The sequence below is a fragment of the Tenrec ecaudatus genome, chromosome 7, assembly GCF_050624435.1.
Source record: "Tenrec ecaudatus isolate mTenEca1 chromosome 7, mTenEca1.hap1, whole genome shotgun sequence".
Classification (NCBI taxonomy): domain Eukaryota; kingdom Metazoa; phylum Chordata; class Mammalia; order Afrosoricida; family Tenrecidae; genus Tenrec; species Tenrec ecaudatus.
The window spans coordinates 136,358,792-136,376,715 of NC_134536.1; the positions used below are offsets into that span (position 1 = coordinate 136,358,792).

At 43.8% G+C, this 17,924-nt stretch overlaps 1 pseudogene; it reads left to right on the forward strand.

The window, feature by feature from the left end:
• The first annotated feature begins 5,203 nt into the window (after positions 1-5,203).
• LOC142452969 (NADH dehydrogenase [ubiquinone] 1 alpha subcomplex subunit 5-like) lies at positions 5,204-5,553 on the forward strand (annotated as a pseudogene).
• Positions 5,554-17,924: the final 12,371 nt, after the last annotated feature.

Sequence of the window (17,924 nt, forward strand, 5' to 3'; positions counted from 1 at the left end):
GAACCCTCGCGGGGTTTGTTCCTCCTTGTGGACCGCCGAGTTTCTTTCTTTCTTCCCTTTTTAAAAAATCATCTTGGGAGCTCTTACAGACATCATAATATCCCATAGTTCAATCACATTCCTCCCTGGCCACGGGAAGTTTCAAAACATTTTGTTTTCCATTTCCTCGGTGCGATTCCGGCCCCGAGACCCAGCATTCCTTCGGCGTGGCCCTTCTGTGAAGGCCCGTCCAATGAGCTCACAGGTGGCTATGTGGTCTCCATTTTGACGGAGCCTGCAAGTCAGTATTATTTATTTATTTTATTTAAAAAAATTTTTTTTGCTAGTCAATTGTATCGCTTGTTTTGAACTGCTGATAGCCCTTGCTCTCAACACCTCATGGTCGTACGGCCTGGTGTGCTGCTGCTTTGTGGATTTTGTTGCTGCTCTGCTGAATGGCCTCTTTAATTGCAGTCCTTTAAGACCCCAGGACCTATATCTTGTAATAGCCGGAGACCCATCAGCTTTCTTCACATTTGCTTATTCACCCATTTTGTCTTCAGCGATCATGTTGGGGAGGTGAGTACCATACAGTGCCACATTATCAGAGCAAACTGTTCTTGTACTGAGGTAAGATTTAAGTAGAGGTCCAAAGTCCGCCTGCTTCCTTGTGTATACACACACATACACAACCATGTCTTTATATATTTACATATATACATTTCTCTCTCTCTCTCTCTCTCTCTCTCTCTCTCTCTCTCTCTCTCTCTCTCTCTCTATATATATATATATATATATATATATATATATATATATTGGTTTCAATTTCTTTGTCTTTCTCGCGTTCCTTTTTACTTTCCTCCTACCCAACTCTCATGTTTACCCATCCTTCATCTGTAATTTTTTTTTCACCTCTAAGTAATTCTTGTCGGATATGTTTAAATTGATCAAACATGACCACGAAAGCTATACCCTCCTCACTGTCAATTTTAGTACCCTTGCTATTCCCCTGTCTGTGCCTTTATTGGCTCACCCTTCCCCTCTCAACCCTCCCCCACTCCCCCTTGGAACCTTAGGTCCTGATGCTGTCTCCTTGAGATTGCTTATTCTGCCTATCTTGAATAGACACCAAAAGGAAAAAAAATCATACAAATAATTCCAAATATAACTGCTATCCTGACCCAGAGTAGCTGAGTATCTCTCTTTTACATCGAGAGGATATGCTATAAGTCTCCAGTCCCCCACATCTCAAACCAGCTTACCCATTATCACCTTTACCCTTTATTCCTCATTGCACCTCCAGAAGCCTAGTGCCCTCACTCGACGACCCCCTACCCTACTACACCATAGCACTGAATTATTTTCTTTCCTCCCTTTCATATCCAAGTGTCTGGGTTTGATAAACAGCATCCTCACCTTCACACCCAAAGACGTATGTAGCTGTTTATAACTAAGATCTAGTGGTTAGACGAATTACTTGCTATTTGTGAGTGTTGAGATCGGAATCAAAAGAATCGCATTTGCAAACGTGGTTCCAAGTTGTGCCCAAACTGTTTGTAAGCTGGCATCTGCTCTTGCCCAGTTTCTAGACTTAAGGAAATTTTGCCCAGACGGCAGTTTTTGCTGCTTCTCACCCAAAAGGCAAGATTTGGCTGAGAAGAGAAGATTAGAGGCAACACCAAAGATTCTTAAAGTGTTTAACAAGCCCATTAGCCAAGGAAACCAGTCTGGCCACTTAGAAACAATTACCTTGAGCAAAACAAACAAGCAAACCAAGCAGGACAAGGGGGTTCCTGAAGACTGAATTTCAATTATGGGCCCCTAACAGAAAGGACTGGAAAGGCCCTCTGGCCTGCCTGTTGCTCTTGCCCTGGCTGCCTATGGCTGGAAGGGAGCCATTCACTGGCTTTCAATGTTTTGCACATTCCCTAGGGAGACACAAGAACAACCCTTTGGTGAGAAATACTACAAGTAGGTTAGAAAAATCACCGAGCTCTCCCTCTCCTGAAGGGTAAATCCAGCCAGGAAGCTTGTCGGGTGCTGACTAATTAGCTTCCTTTAGATTTATTAAAAATTTATTTAAGTCTGCCCTCAAAGAAAATAAAAATAAGAATTGTCTCTAACAATGAACTGAAACATACCAGTGATCCTGAAGATAGCAGAGCTTTGGGCAATATTTCTTTCAGTTTTACGTAAGGTCTGGAAAGATATTCCCATCTTTTCCTTACGTTTTCTCTTTCTTCCATGTCTTCTTTTAAAATCCTCCCTTATTCTGGTTCTAAAAGGTTTGTCCTGTGAATAGTAGCTAGATTAGGGACAAAGGGGGTATCCTCCCTGAATGCCTGCGCTAAGCGAAATCGTCTGGCAGAGTCACAATAAAGGAGTTGTAGGGAAGTCAGGCGCCCTTCAGACACCTATGGGAAAATCAAACCTGGGTCCACAAAGACCACTAGGCACCAGCGACATGACATCACACTTGAGTGCCCTAACTCAGCCAGTAAGGTCAGCCAGTACCTTCAAGCCCCCGCCCCCAAGTAGGCATACGTGGGGATAAATACCAGATTGAAGGGAGGCTACCCCTTCTTGTTCAGGTGCACTCTAGCAGGGTGGAGGGTGCTTGCCCTCTCCTGGTCGTCTGGTCCTTCTCTGAGATTTCCTGCTCTTGGTTTCCACACGCTTGGTTTTGCACCCCCTGTTCCGGGATTCATATGGTTTTTCCATGCTTCCCTGAAGCGGCCATGTTCAGTCTCAAACTTTCCCACAGCTCTCCCACCCCCCTCGCCTTGCAGCCTTGCACACTTTCCAGGGAGAGTGTGTACTTTCTGAGACTGTAATACCTGCAGCTTCCCTTTCCTTCCAAAAGCTACTTGAGTTTACAGAGGGGCTTCTGCCACTTGGATTCTTCCAGCGTTCAGAAGCAAGAACTGAGGTCAAGCACCCCAGAAACCTACCACTTGGAGGCGAGGGTGGGGTCGGGGACACTAGGAATACCAAGATTTGATTGCTCTGAGCTTTAGTTTCCTCACTTGTTAAATAAGGATTTCAATCTGCCTGCCAGGAGAATGGAAGCTGCGATTCTTGGGACAGGTCTTTTACTGGCTTTCTGGGCAAACTTTCCACCCAAAGGCCGGTCAAGGTCATGAGTAGGCAGGGGCTGTGTTTCTGTCAGAACCTTCCATTTCTCTTCATTGTTCTCTCCTCTAGATGTTTTTCTCCTCTGGCCAATTTAGCTTTGTCTTCCTTTGCTCCCCTTGTCTGTCTATTCTTCCTCTTTCATTTGATTTCCTCCTACCTGCTCCCAGGAAGATAGCAGCCTTGGGCGCCCTGAGGTGTGGGAAGTTCTACCCTTTTCTATGGTAGGATCACTGTGAGTTAGAATCAATTCAAAGAACACCAGCGTGGGACTTTTGTTTTCCTTTTTCTTCTCTGATCTTTACAGAGGAATCCTGGTGGTGCCATGGTCATAGCTGCTCCCTGTTTAGAAGGATGTGGCAGTTGGCTTTCCTGAAGACTTAAAGCCTGTAGACCAGAGCATGTACACTGGTACAGATCAGAGCTGGAAACACAGGGAATCCAGCTGAGATAAACCCCTCAGGACCAACAGTGAGAGTAGAGATACCAGGAGGGTAAGGTGGGTAGAAAGGGGGGAACTGATGGACAACAGAAAAGTGGGTGAAGGGAGACATCGGACAGTGTAAGACATGACAAAATAATAATTTATAAATTATCAAGGGTTCGTGAGGGAGGGAGGATGGTGAAAAGATGAGGAACTGATACCAAGGGCTCAAGTAGAAAAAATGTTTTGAGAATGATGATGGTAACAAATGTACAGATGTGCGCCACACAATGGATGGATTTTGATAAGAGTTGTAAGAGCCTCCAATAAAATGATTAATAAGTAAATAAAGTTGCACAGGCAGTCCCCCCCCCAAAAAAAAATAAAAAGACTTAAAGCCTGGAAACCCTATGGAGCAGTTCACGCTGTCCTGTAAGGTCACTGTGACTCAGAATCCAGTCAAGAGCAGTGGAGTTTTTGTGGAAGCAGACCACCTCATCTTCGTCTCACAAGGTGCTTGGTGAGTTTGAACCAATGGCCTTCTAGTTAACAGGACTCACCTGTTAAGGACTTAACCATTGTCTTCCAGGGTCCTTTCTAAGATCTGCAGCCCAAACACTATCCTTGGAAGTTAAGGAATATTTTAATATTTATTGAAATATGTATTGCCACCATGCTGTTCTAGATGCTACACACGGCCATAGGGAGCCTAATAGACTTGCAGCCAGGGGTCGCCCGATTCATCACAGTAGCAAAATTATAGTTCTGAAGTAGCAACCAAAATAATTTTATGGTTGGGGGGGGGGTCACCACAACATGAAGTGTATGAAAGGGTCATGGAATAAGGAAGGTTGGGAACCACTGTGATAGAGGATGTATCAGTTTCCCAGTAGACTCAGAGATTAGGGATCACATATTGTAGTGAACGTCTCTTGATTCTTTTTGGGGAGTGGGGGGTTCGGCGCCCATCTCATAGGAATTCATGTGATAGATTCAGGTGTGGGAGAGCCCTGGGATGGGTCATGATACCCCTGGTTACTTAAGTTGTTGCAGTGCCTGAATCCCTTCCATTTTTGTGGATTGTGAGTAATTCCATCAGACCAGCCAGTTATTAATCCCACCCCGACTGCTAGACCTCCTGGAGAGAGGCATGCTCCTCTCCTCTGCTTTAGGGGGAAAAGAGACCTCAAATTAAAATGTAGATAAAAATATAAAATAGCTTTTAGAAACCCACTTAGTAAGTCTTACACACAACAAAGACAATAAACGAAAAACCCCAATGCGGTCAGACTGCTGATCAATACATCATATTGTGTTCAGTACCTCACAGTTACGGGGACAGGACCATGACTGGTGCATATGCATATTAAGTAGAAGGGCTTACAAAATGAGTCCAGGGCCTTCCCACCAAGGTAGTTCGGGCCAGTCTGATAGGACATGACTCCTGACTCTGTGACCCTTGGTATCATCCTGAGTACAGTGATCGCTATCAAAGACACATGTAGGCAGGCCCCTCAGAGAGACTGCCCTCCCTGGGCTGTCCAGAGAGACATGGGGGAAATCCACTCTCCAAAGCATTCTGCCTGAGAGCAAGATTATCTACATCCTTGATTAAGGATCAGAAAGCATTAAGAAAAGGCTATTTGGTGTCAACTCGTGGGTGCTGTCATGGTGGGGCTCCTGAAGAAGACCACTGGCCTGATGGCATTGGCAGTGTTTGACAGTCCCCACAAGAGGCTAAGAATATTATACACAAAGATCCTTGATGTTCTTGAGCAAATCCCTAAAAAATGCCGCTATAGAAAGTATACAGGAGAGGGTGGAAATGAGAAGCTAACTATGGGTAAAACAGAATCTGATGTTAAAAAATTAGAAGATCAATTACAGGGTGGACAAACTGAGGAAATGCTTTTGCAGACTGAAAAGGAACTAGGTCTGGTGAGATCAAACGATCCAGTGGAAAGTGGGAGCCCTTAGTGGAGAAGCTCCCTGCCAATCAGTGGAAATGGCCCTTATAATCATCTTCATTGTGTGATTTTACTCTGTTGATGGGAAGATGGTGTAATAAAGTAGTCTATGAAAAAGAACGAAAGAAAAACAAAGACAGAAAGAAAAAGCATTCAGTGCCGGCTTAATCTATGTGGGGACTCTGCAAATGGATTCTGGGCTCTCACTGCCATCCAGAGCCTTTTGCAAACCAGGGTGCTCAGAATTTAAACTCTAATACTTAATGATGAAGATCAAGGATTGCAGCCATCAGTATGTATTACAACTCAAATGTGAAAAACAAAACAAAAAACAGCAAACTCACTGCCCCGGAATCAATTCCAACTCATAGCAACCCTGTAGGACAGGGTAGAGCTGTCCCTGTGAGTTTCTGAGACCAACTCTTTATGGGAGTAGAAAGGCCATCTTTCTCCCTTTGAGTGGGCTGGTGGTTTCAAACTGCTGACCTTTTACATGGGAAGCCCAACGAGTACTCACTATGGCACCAGAGTTCCTGCTCATTGTAAGGAAAACCAAAATTCTCAATTGGACCAATAGATAATATGATCAATGGAGAAAGATTGAAGTTGTCAAGGACTTCATTTGCATTGTATCCATAATCAGTGCCCATCGAAGCAGCAGTCAAGAAATCAAATAACATATTTATTGCATTGGGAAAATTTTCTGGGGAAGACCTACTTAAAATGTTGAAAAACAAGGATGGTACTTTGAGGAGAAGGGTGCTCCTGATCCAGTTTTGGTATTTTCAGTCACCTCATATGCATGTGAAAGTTGGACGCTGAATAAGGAAGAATGAAAATCGATGCATCTGAATTATGATGCTGGAGAAGAATATTGAAAATACCATGGACTGCTAAAAGAACAAACTGATCTGTCTTGGAAGAAGCACAGCCAGACTGCTCCTTAGAGATAAGGATGGAGAGACATTATCTCATGTCCTTTGGACTGTGGTCAGGCAGGACCAGTAACTGGAGAAGGATCTCTGCTTGGTAAAGTCGAGTGGCAGTGAAAAAGAGGAAGACTTCACAAAATAGATTGACATGGTGCCTAAGTCCCGTCTTCACCGCTCAACAGTCTGACCTTGTTCACTTCTCTGAACCCTAATTTCCACTTGTTTCAAGTAGTACAGTTATACTTTACAAATCAAATCAATTCTAGGAAAAAACAGGATGAATCTTATGGGATGGAGGCGTAGGGCGCTTCGCTGCTGGTGGGGAAATGTGGGAGAGAGTGACCGGTGTTGGGAAAATGGAATTCCCCTAATGCACTCAGATAACTCACAAACCTCAGAGCGTCAGTGAAATGCAGGCTTGGAGAAACCGGCCAATGCACTGGACGATGACTTCAGGCTTTCTAACCACCTAATTCATAGTGACCGTACAGGACAGCTGCTGTAGGCTTCCGTGACTGTAAATATTACAGGAGTGGACAGCAGCATCTTTCCCCTGTGGATCGGATGGTGGTTTCAAGATGCTGTCCTTGCTGTCAGCAACCCACCACATAACCAACCGTGGCAACAGGGCTGTGAGTCCGAATGAGCTCCACAGCAGTGAGCTTGGGACCTCCTAAACCCTCGACAATGTGGTTGTGAATGGCGACACCAAGGAGCTCCAAGATGACAATTTTTAGGATAGCACAGGACCACGCCGTACTTCCTTTTGTTGTGTGTAGGTGTGTCACTGTGAGTCAGAGGCAACTGGACAGCTGCTAACAGCAATCATGCCTCAGACTTTCAGAAAATATATTTCCAGCCATCAAAGTCACACCCTGTGGTATAGCTGGATGACTAAGACAGGGGGGAAGAGTGTCCCTACACATGTAAAGTCTCTGTTAGAGAAATAAAAAACAACCCCCCCCCAAAGGGATTCGTTCCGGCATAAAGAATGAGAAGTATATTTCAGATTTTTATCAATAATATGTAAAACACTCATTTTATATGTGTGTTTTCCACACGCCAAAAAACACTTTCCAGATCCCTCCTAAGCACTTTCAGTGAAGTAAAGATAAATCAATTACATCCTTTCCATTATATTACATTACATTAACTGTTTCCAAAACATTCATAGAGAGCTGTTCTGAAGGAATGTTAGAAGTTTGTGCACAAGAGACCATTTCCCCTCCTGCAAAACACTCCAAGGAACAAGCATATTGTTTTTTGTTTGTTTGTTTCAATCATCTGAGATTTTGTTTTTCCTTTTTGTCTGGAAAGATATGATGATTGATTCTGGTGGTTTGATTAGTACTAACTCTATCAAAGTTTCAAATTCGTAATGCAGTTATTTTTGTACTTTAAAATTTCCAATCAATGTGCTTTTGTTTTCATAAAATCTAGTGGGATTTGTTCTGTTTTTAAATAGCTCATTAGTAGGCGGCCTTTCACGCTCCAATTTCAAAACCTGTTCTACAGCCACGACTATCAAAACATCTTGGAAGTCACCAAATGGGAAGTACTAACTGTTGGAGAGGCTGTGCTGTGCTGTGCGGAGTTAGACTGAGCGGCTGTGCTGTTACAGTCTCCCTCGTGTTACAGAGTCCACAAAGAAGGCACGACAGGGAGAAGGTCCTTAAACACCCTATGAATCCTTCAGTTTTCTTTCCCATCAGATCGAAACTCTGGTCTGAACGGTTACAAAAGGAGGAAAAATAACATTGAAATGGGCTTCAAGGCTTTTGTAGCACACGGGCTAGTTTAGAAGACATTGAAAATAAACTAATTAACCACCATCAATATTTTATGCTGTGTTGAGATGAATCTTTAATGAATTCAGAAGTGAAGCAGAATTTCCGGAAATAATTAATCTTATCGATACACTTGACAAATTCAGACCCTTAAACATTTATGCTGTGCTTATACTGTTAATATATTTGATTTTCCTAAAACACTTCACAGGCCTCTCATAGCAGACTGGTAAGCCTAACAAGTAAAAGTGTTCTAAGCTCCTGAGCAACGTTTGTAAGTCTGAGAAATCAGATGTACAGGCTTCCCGGTATCATATGTTCTGGCTCTTCACCAAGATATGGGACATAAAAACCCACTAAATATTGGATGACATAAGGGATTTTGGTTCATTTAATTCTTTTATCATGATCTTCATGAAGGCTTATCGAGCAAAGTGGTTTTTGATTGAACAGTGCAAATGCGTTTTGTTGTGGCATCGGCTGCAGTCCCCACCATGTCAGAGCGCTCTTCCCGCTTCCTCCCTGTGTGCACTGTTTCCGTTTGTCCGTGCTCCCTATCCATCCCTGCCTCTGAGCTTTATCCTTTGGCGATTACTTCCCTTTTGTTCTCTTACAAGGACTTCCTACCTTCCTGGTGTTTTTGTTCACTGTGTGATTTGGCTGAAAGTTGAGCCATGGTGGTGAGTTCAGTTCCTGGTTGTAAGGGTCATTAAAGGCCATGGTCTCCAGCATTGGGAATTACAATTAAATAAAAACAACTATAATTATATTGTGCTTATGATCTTTAAGATTCTATCTTTTAGAGATACACACTGGAGTACTAACAGAATGATGTCCTAGATTTGCTTCAAAGTCATGTTGGGACATAAATTGGGGCGGCTGGTAACAAGCTGGACTATGCGTTGTTAGTTATTGGGAATAGGGGCTCATTATACTCTCTTATCTACCTTTGAATAAGTTAAAAATTTCCATAACAAAAATAAAGGAGATGAGAGAAAGAAAGGATGGAGAAAAAGAGTAATGATGATGTTGCAAAAAAAATGATGATGTTGCTCCTGATATCATAATAGCATTTCCCTGGAGAGGATGTGGAAAGATGGGAACACTTTACATTGCTGGGGGGACCGTAGAATTGTACAATCACTATGGAAACCAGTATGGCACTTCCTTAAACAAATGCAAATATGAGTATTTTATGAAGCAGCAATATCTCTACTGGGTATATACCCTAAAAAAATAAAGAACACCACACGAACAGACATGCACACCTGTGTTTATTGCAGAAGTTTCCATAACAACAAAAATATGCAAATAACCCCAACCTCCAATTATGGAGGGATGGATAAACAACCTGGTGCATTCATACAATGAAATGACATGCACCAAGAAGAAATAGTGATAACTTTCCTAAACACCAGAAGACATGGACAAAACTAGAGAACATTACGCTTAGCAAACTTAGTTAATCCTAAAAAGATAAGTATTTAATAACATCACAATTATAAGGAAAACAAAAAGAAATGTGATTTTTTTTATTTTGTAGGGAATGTTATTTTTATACTCTAAAATTAAACGTTGCTAACTCTGAGGAGATCAGGGACAAAGGTAGGAACAGGGAGAAGGGAAGGACAGGCTAATGGGGAGGGAGGGAAGAGAACTACATTTATGAGGGATTTAATGAGATATTGCTGCAGACTTAATTTTTTGTTTGTTTTATAGAAGATCATTTTTAAGTCATTTTATTGGGGCTCATATACCTCTTATCACAATCCATACATCAATTGAGTAAAGCACCCTTAAGAAGATCATTTTATTGGGGGCTTTTTATAACAATCCATGCATCAATTATATCAAGCATATTTGTACACATGTTGCCATCATTATTTTCTAAACATTTACTTTCTGTTTGAGCCCTTGGTATCAGCTCCTCTTTCCCCTCCCCCCTCACCTTCTTGACCCTTTGATAAATTATAAATTATTTTCATTTTCATATCTTGCACTGACCTGTATCTGGCTTTCCTCATGGTTTCTATTGCTCACCCCCCTGGGTGTGTGTGTGGTTATGTGTCAATCATTGTGATCAGTTTCCCTTTCCTCCTCTCCTCTCCCCACCTTCCCCTTAACATCCTGGTATCGCTACTCCCATTTGTGTTACTGAGGGGTTTTTCTGACCTGGATTCCATGTGTCCTGAGCTCTTATCTCTACCTGTGTACATGCTCTGGTCTAATAAGCAGTGAGAGGCCACACTGGTGTCATGATAGTGCACGGTGAGGAAGCCTCAAGGAACCAGAGAGGAATTTTGTGCATTTCATCCGTGTTATACTGCGCCCTGGTTGACTCATCCTTTCCTTGTGACTCTTCTGTGAGGGGTGTCCTATTGTCTAAAGGTAGGTTTGGGGTCTGTGCTCCAACCCCACCTCCTTCTCAACAATATATTTTTGTTAGTTTATTTGTTTTGGGTCTTCTGATGCCTATAAACCGATTCAATAGACACCTTATGATCACCCAGGCTGGTGTGCTTCTTCCATGTGGGCTTGTTTCTTCTCTGCTAGATGGCTGCTCATTAAACTTCAAGCCTTTAAGACCCCAGATGCTATATCTTTTGATAACCAGGCACCATCAGCTTTCTTTACCACATTTGCTTATGTACCCATTTTAACTTCAGTGATCATGCTGGGAGGGTTGAGCATCACAGAATGCCAGGTCGTTAGAACAATGTGTTCTTGCATTGAGGCAGGGCTTGTGCAGAGGCCCAAAGTCTGTCTACTACCTCAGTGTATTTCCATATAAATATATGTAGATAGACCAATACCTCTATTTTTATGAATTAATATATTTATATATGTACACACCTATGTTTATACCTCTATCCATAGCTTTGCTTCCTAGATCTTCCGGCTGTTTTCTTTTACCTTCCTTCTGCCCCACTATCATGCTCACCCTTTTTCTCCCGCTTAGTAATTCCTCTCAGCTAGATTGCTGTTGCTCCAACACCCCAAGGATCGCTCTGTCCTCCGTGTTGTTGATTTTAATATCCTAGTTATTCCCTTGTCTATGGTGTTGTTTGCTTATCACTCCCTTCCCCCACCACATCCTCCCCACAAGTCCCTCCGGAACCATAGGTCCATTGCTTTCTCATTGAGCTTGCTTCCCAAGCCTATCTTATATAGGTAGGCAAACCAACAATAATGGAGACAAAACAAAAGGAAAATGAAAGACTGAATAAAAAAAAGAAATATCTAGCAACCCCCCCCCAAAAGGGATATATAATTCAAGGTCTGTCTGCTGACCTTCAAGACTATCTCCCCACTGGTCCTGGGGGGTTCTGGGAACTGCCGCTCCTAGCCTGAAGTCTATTTTTGGGGGCTCCTCAGGGGCTTTGTGGCTTGGCTTTGCTCCCGTTCCTGATCTGTATGTTCCTTTCTGGGTTCACCCTGTGATTTCAATTGCTGAGATGAGCTTTGTAACTGTATACAATGTGCTTCTTTAAAAAACAATAATTAATTTTAAAAAATGAGAGTGAAGGCCCACAGACTTAAAAAAAAATCTCTTGAGATCTCTTCCCCCTTGGACTTAAACACTGGGTCTGAGTCGCTGACAAAAGGGAGGAGAAGTAAAACTGAAATGGACATGAAGTTTTTAGTGACATACAAGTTCATCTCAAACAGATGGGGGAACATAGCATTGCATTTGCTAGATTATAGACCATAATTTACTTTTCAGAAGAGACGATTAACTCCCAGCTCCTTCGCCAACCCTTACCCTGCCTGTCATAGACTCCTTGCCTTCCTGGAGACCCACGTCAGCTTGGCACATAGAAGACACATAATAAGTAAATGCTCATCAACACCAGAGGACTACATGAAAGCTCTCATTCCCATCCATCTCCCACACACCACTCGACCGTGTGCAAGACAGACGACACACGCAGATGCTCCGGGCCTTCTTCTTAGAGCAAAGGGAGATTGTGAGGTAGGGACCGACTTCAGTCTCACCCTCTGCGCCCTCTTTCTGGTCTACCCAAGCACGTCTTGCTTGTTTGCCTCATGTTTTAGAATTAGAATTTGAAAATCGCTTAGGTAATGTTAAGAACCCTGGTGGTCCAGCGGCTGCATGTTGGGCTGCTAACCACAAGGTCTGCAGTTTGAAACCATCACCGTGCCCTCGAGATAGAGACGAGGTTTTCTACTTCCCCAAAGAGTTATAATCTCAGAAACACACAGGTGCAGTTTTATCCTGTCCACAGGGTGGTTACCAGTCGGAATCCACTCTGTGGCCGTGAGATTTTAGGCAATGTCTTACTCCCTTGCCAGAGGTCTCCAGCTTGTGTAAAGAGTTTGTTTTGTTTGTTGCGTGGTGAGTTTGGTTTGGTTTTTAAGGCTGGGAGGTGAGGTAAGCAACGCAACAAAAGGCAGTTCCTTCCAGCTTCTAGTTAGTGATGAATCGAATCGGTCCTTCAAAATATGTGTTATAAAGCCTGGCTCCTATAACCTGTGGTCATAGTCCCCATTAAAGAATGGTTTTTCTATGGTAATGAGACAGTATTGATGTAGGATATGTCTGAAATCATGTCCTTTGATAGATAGAAATAAGAGAGATTGAGCAAGCAAGTAAACACAGAAGGGAAGATGATCACATGATCACCAAGGGATCTATGAATACAACTGCAAAGACACAGGCACCATCCCCAAGAGTGAACAGCAAGAAAGAGAGAGAGCGTACCTGCTTCCTGAATTTGAACTTCCAGTCTTTTAACCTGTGAGAAAATAAATTTCTGTCCATGAAAGGAACCCACTTATAGTATTTATTTTACAGCACCACTGGGCAACTAAGCCATGGGTCTGTTCAGACATATTCCCTTTCGTGTTTCGTCTTGGGAAAGTCTACTGTGTTAGACAGGGTTCTCTAGAGAGATAAAACCAGGTTGTTGATTTTATATATATATATATATATAAAGATAGATATATAACAGGAGAAATGAACAGTTACATTATAAACAGATAGATATATAGTACAAGAAATGATCAGTTAAATTATAAAGCAGTACAAGGTGGTTCAGTGCGACTCACTCCCGTGAGAGAGTTGTGAGACACTAGCAGTCCTTCAAGTCTTGAGGGCCGTCTTACTCCTCTGTAGAGAGAGAGCTAGGCTATCCCAGCACAGGCAGCAAATAGCAAGGCAGGTCACCAACTGTCAGTCCTCAGCTCTGGAGATGTAAATTTAATTCCAGTGGTCTTAAAGGAACCTCAACTTACAGCGACACAGTCCACAGGCTAGGCGTCCCACAGGTAGTGTGCCCTTTAAATTGAGGCACAGAACAAGCAAGGCAGCTGCACACTGGTCCGATGATTAAAGAGCGAGAGACAAGAAATGCGAGGCTCACCGAGCCACTTACCTTACTGCCCTTCAATTAATCCCACTTGTGTTTATTGGCCAGGCTGGCACAATAAACTATCTCAATCACTCCTTGCCAACCTGGCACCTGTACACAATTCTTTAGCCATATATACTTATATAATCTCCAGACATTGATGAAATCACACTTATACTTATCATCAATCATACATATAAATGAAAACTCACTGAGTCCAATTGTATCTGATATACCTGAACAAAGGACAGATATGCAATAAGCACATAAAAAAATACATTGACAATTACAAACCTCGCTTTTGCAATTGATCACGTGGTTGTAAATGATAGGTAGGTAGAACTACCTTCTACGGCCCATTCTGTATTACCTTTGCCCTCAGCAAGCACCTCAGCTGGCTGTGGTTTTTGGCCTGGCGGGGTGACCCAGACCTTCATTCCTGAGGGGTCTGGGTCATTCTAAGTCCTGTCAGGATTGGGTTGCTGCAACTTACCATTTACTATAATAACAGGGCATGGTAACACTAAGAGTCGGCCTATAGGATCTCCTGGATTCCAGACATATTCTTCTTTACTTCCATTATGTAGTACCAGTCCAGTTTCTCCTTGGTAATCAGGATCAATCACCCCACTTAGTACAGTGACACCCTTCCTGACCTGTTGATCCAAAGGCACGAGAAGTCCAAAGTGCCCAGGGGGCATTCTCAGCTGCCAGTTCAGTGGAATCCGTGCTGTGTTTCCAGGTGGGAGAGTTCCTTTCTTTGGGACCAGGACCTCCAGGCCTGAGGAACACAGGGTTGCTGGGACAGGAAGCAAAAATGCTGCAAGGGGATCACTAGGAGTAATAGTGAGTGGTGCCACTCCAGCTTCCACCCCTTGGTTCCTGGACCCATGAATTCTGGCTATTGGAGACACAGCACCATGTATTGGCCGCTGGTTTAGAGCGTATACAGCTTCCTGGAGAACATTGCCCCAGCTCCGCAAGTTGTTGGCACCTAGTTGGCGCCATAATTGTGTCTTTAGGAGCCCATTCCATCATTCTATCAAGCCAGCAGCTTCAGGATATAGAGGAACATGATACAATCAGTGGATTCCAAGGGAATGGGCCCATTGCCACACTGTATTTGCTGTAAAGTGAGTTCCTTGATCTGAAGCAATGGTATGTGGGATGCCATGCCGGTGGATGAGGCATTCTGTAAGTCCACGAATAGTAGTTTTGGCAGAAGCATCACGTGCAGGGAAGGCACATCCATATCCAGAGTAGGTGTCTATTCCAGTAAGAACAAAACGCTGTCCCCTCCATGATGGAAGTGGTCCTATGTAATCAACCTGCCACCAAGTTGCTGGTTGATCTCCCCGAGGAATGGTCCCATATTTTGGACTTAATATTGGTTTCTGTTGCTGGCAAATGGGGCACTCAGCAGTGGCAGTGGCCAAGTCAGCCTTGGTGAGTGGAAGTCCATGTTGCTGTGCCCTAACCTCCATCCCTGCCACCATTTCCAACTTTGTTCATGTGCCCATTGGGCGATAACAGGAGTGGCAGAGGAAAGAGGAGGACCAGTCTCCACAGCGTGTGTCATCTTATCCACTTGATTATTAAAGTCCTCCTCTTCAGAGGTAATCCTTTGGTGAGCGTTCATGTGAGATACAATTACCTTTACTTTCTTGGCCCATTCAGAGAGGTTTATCCACATACCTCTTCCTCACACCTCCTTGTCACCAGTTTTCCAAACTTGGTCCTTCCAATTCCCTGACCATCCAGCCAAGCCATTAGCCACAGCCCATGAATCAGTATATAATCTCACATCTGGCCATTTTTCCTTATATGCAAACTGAACGGCCAGGTGCACTGCTCGAAGCTCTGCCCATTGCGAAGATTTCCCTTCACCACTGTCCTTTAGGGAGATCCCAGAAAGGGGCTGTAGTGATGCTGCTGTCCATTTACAAGTGGCACCTGCATATCGTGCAGAGCCGTCCGTAAACCAAGCATGGCTTTTTTGGTCTTAGTTAAAGTATGGTAAGGAACTCCCCAGGAGGCCATAGGTGCAGACTGGGAGAAAGGAGGCAATGTGACAGGAGTGGAGACTGTGGGCATTTGGGCCACTTCTTCATGTAGCTTACTTGGTCCTTCAGGTCCTGCTTTGGCCCGATCTCGTATATACAACTTCAATTTAGCAATGGAGTGTTGCTGCGCACGTCCAACTTTATGACTCTGTTGGTCAGAGAATACCCAGTTCATGGTAGGTCGTTCAGGCCTCATGGTGACTTGGTGGCCCATGGTGAGGTGTTCAGTCTCCACCAAGGCCCAGTAACAGGCCAACAGCTGTTTTTCAAAGGGGAGCAGTTGTTTGCAGAGGATGGCAGGACTTTACTCCAAAATCCTAATGGTCTACACTGTGATTCACCAATAGGGGTCTGCCAAAGACTCCACACTGCATCTAACTGACACCTCTAGCACCATTGGGTCAGCTGGATCATGTGGTCCTAGTGGCAAAGCAGCTCGCATGGCAGCCTGAACCTGTTGAAGAGCCTTTTCTTGTTCTAGGCCCCACTCAAAATTGAAGGTTTTTCGTGTCACTTGATAAATAGGTTGAAGTAGAACACCCAAGTGAGGGATATGTTGCCTCCAAAATCCAAATAGGCCCACTAGGCGTTGTGCCTCTTTTTCAATCGTTGGGTGCACTAAATGCAATAGCTATCCTTCACTTTAGTAGGAATATGTCAACATGCCCCACACCACTGGACCCCTAGGAATTTTACTGATGTGGAGGGTACCTAAATCTTTGTTGGGTTAATTTCCCAACCCCTTGTACACAGATATTGTACCAATGAATCTAGAGTCTTTGATACATCCTCCTTAGTGGGTCCAATCAGCATAATGTCATCAATATAATGGACCAGTGTGACATTTTGTGGAATAGACAGGTGGTCAAGGTCCCTTCGGACTAAATTATGGCACAGGGCAGAAGAGTTGATGTACCCCTGGGGGAGAGTTGTGAAAGTATATTGCTGCCCCTGCCAGGTGAAGACAAACTGCTTCTGGTGGTCCTTTGAGACTGGTATTGAGAAGAAGGCATTAGCCACATCAATAGCTGCATACCAAGCACCAGGAGAAGTATTAATTTGCTTAAGCAATATAATCACATCAGGAATGGCAGCTGCAATTGGAGTCACCACCTGGTTAAGTTTACGATAATCCACTGTCATTCTCCAGGATCTATCTGTCTTCTTTACAGGCCAAATAGGTGAGTTAAATGGGGATGTAGTAGGAATCACCACCCCTGCATCTTTCAAGTCTGATGGTGGCACTGATCTCTGAAATCCCTCCAGGAATGCCACACTGCTTTTGGTTTACTATTTTCCTAGGTAATGGCAATTCTAATGGTGTCCTCTTGGCCTTTCCTACCATGATAGCCCTTATTCCCCATTTCAGGGATCCAATATGGGTGTTCTACCAGTAACTAAGTATGTTTATTCCAATGATGCATTCTGGAACTGGGGAAATAACCACAGGATTGGTCCGGGGGCCCACTGGACCCACAGTGAGGCGTACCTGAGCTAAACTCCATTGATAACTTGACCTCCATAAGCCCCCACTCTGACTGGTGGGCCTTCAAAACACTTTGGGTCTCCTGGAATTAGTGTCAGTTCCAAGCCAGTGTCCAGTAATCCCCGGAAAGGTTGATTATTTTCTTTCCCCCAATGAACAGTCACTCTTGTGAAAGGCCGCAGGTCCCTTTGGGGAAGGCTAGAAGAAAGACTAACAGTGTAAACCTTCAGTAATGTAGCAGGGTCCTCCTTACAAGGGACCCGGCCTCCCCTTCATTCAAGGGGTTGTGGGTCTGTAAACTGGCTCAGGTCTGGGAATTGATTGAGCGATCGTGACTGTCTATTCTGCTGTTCACCTGATCTACCATTCTTTCGCCTGTGTAGATCACGTAAATATTTAGTAGGTTTCCCATCTATTTCATTCCTAGGGACACCGTGGCTAAGTAGCCAGTGCCATAATTCCACACGAGACAGGTTGCTTTGATTACTACGGAAACCTTGTTGTCTATTATAACCACACCCACCCTGTCTCTGTTGATTCAGTGCTGACACCTGCCCTTTACCATCACGGGGACCAATCAGCCTCATTGTGGGCAAATGTCGGAGTTCGCTTAGGGCAGTGCTCTCTGTTAATCCTGGTGCACTTATCTCTCCGCGCTTCAATAAATCCCATTGTGTTTATCGGCCAGGCTGGCACAATAAACTATCACATCCCCCCCCCCTGCATTGATATGATTCTGCCTCATGGTGACATTAGAGTACAGAGAAGAATTGTTCCTCTGC